The sequence below is a fragment of the Thamnophis sirtalis genome, unplaced genomic scaffold (assembly GCF_051295495.1).
Source record: "Thamnophis sirtalis isolate CommonGarterSnake01/CBP01778 unplaced genomic scaffold, rThaSir2_p1.2 scaffold_4, whole genome shotgun sequence".
Lineage (NCBI taxonomy): Eukaryota > Metazoa > Chordata > Lepidosauria > Squamata > Natricidae > Thamnophis > Thamnophis sirtalis.
In genome coordinates, this window is record NW_028261384.1 from 67,925,500 (window position 1) to 67,927,565 (window position 2,066).

Here is a 2,066-nt window from a genome sequence, read left to right on the forward strand (position 1 = left end):
TCTTGAGACATCTGATGGCTGTTTCCTCCTTAATGGGGTCCTCATACATAAGTCTGAGATGATCACAAAACCCCCTGAAATCGTCCAGCAGAGGACTAGCCTGAGCCAACAAACGAGTTGCCCAACGAGCTGCAGAGCCGGAGAGTAAGCTGATGATAAACCCCACTTTAGCTCGGTCAGTGGGAAAGTCCTCTGCTCTCAGACTGATAAAGAGCTGGCATTGTTCCAAGAAAGCTGGAAACATGGCTTGGTTGCCGTCAAACTTATCTGGCATAGCAACTGGACATTTTCTCTGAGGCAGGGGAAGCATGCCCTTGAAACTGAGCTATCTGGCCAGCCAGCAAGGCCACCTGCTGTGCAAGTTGAGCATTTTCGGCATGAAGTTGTTCCATTGGTGGCTTAATGTAACTTTTTTTGTTTGGGCAGGAAACAAACCAGAACACAGCCTTGGCTGTTTGCCACTATTTAATTAATGAGATAACAAATCCTTTGGCTGAGAGCCCAGACAACTCACATTCAATATAAAAGCTTGGCAGCAACCCAGATAGTTCAAATGAAGCAACGCAGATAATCCAAACAAACAGACACGACTAGAATACAGACAGATTTCTTCAATACTACTTCGAATGGTTGTTTCCTGCAAATGTCCCCTCCCAATGCCTCACTTATAAACTCTCTTGGGAGGGGCCAATCCACAACCACCTGTGCTTAATTATCTTCTATGAGACTGCCTATGGAGTTGCGTCTTTCGTTTCTCAGCCCTTTTCAACCTAGCATCAGGGACAAACTGCCTTTGATATTCCTGACTGCTCCATGCCTCAGGCACCTCCTGGTGGCCAACCAGACTCTCTGGTCCCTGCTCTGAGTCTGAACCTTGCACAGGATCCTCCACATCTTCCATGGCAGATTCATATGGTTCCTCGCTATCCGAGTCCATCAGCAGCTCAACCGGATCCTGCTGGGCCACAACATATATGTATACAGTATTTATCATTATTAACCATTTGACTATTATTACTTCATTTTATACAAAATATTCTAACTTTAAATAAATTCAAATTATTTTTTATTATAACATTTATTGTTTATTGTATCCATCCAATAGTAGTGCAATCTTTTTTTTCTTGCCATTTGTGGTATTTTATTCTAATTGCTTTTTTAGTAAATCTTGTATGGACATCTCTTGGAAACTTATATTTCACTGCATATTTTGTGAAGGCTCGAAACCCCACATCCGTTCCTTCCATCATCTTCCCTTTAGTTATCACCAATGCTTCTGCCAGAATTTCTATCATTACTTCTGCCAAATTTTCTCCCTTTTCTTCTTCTCTCTTCTGGAACCTAAGGTAAAATTCTATCGATCTCCCATTCCAATATTCCACTCTTATCTTTTTCAATAGCACTCATTCTGCTGTCAATATCTCCAATTTTCTTAGCTCTTTGTTCATCTTTTTCTTCAGTTTTTTGAGATGTCCTCATATTTCATCATCTTTTGGTGAGTATTCTCAATTTTTTCATCTATTTTTTCTGTTCTTTGTCCAATAATCTCCAATCTCTTTTCTTTTTTCTTTTTTCAAAAGTTTTTTTTATTTTTTTTAAACAGACAAAGACAAACAAAAACCTAAACATATACAACCTTCTGCCATTTCATATAGTGTGTCATTTGGTTACAAAATTTTGTGCGTCCTTTCCATGGTCACCACTTATAATTATATATCAAATCACAAATTGTTCAATACATAAACATAAGTACCTTATTGTTATATATCAATTCTTCAATATAATTATTATTCCTTAATTTTAAATAGAATATTCTAAATATTGAATTCATGCATACAACATCATTCCAATACACCATTCTAATCTGTTTAACAATGCTAAACCCTTATAGTATTGCATATATCATTCTATTATTTTTAAAATATAAAAAAAATCTTCAATATTTTCCATTACCATGATTTTTTTATTTAACCATTGATAAAACAAATCCCAAACCTTCTAAAACTGTTCATCTTCTTGTTCTCTAATTTCAAATGTCAATTTACTAATTTCCAAACATTCCATTA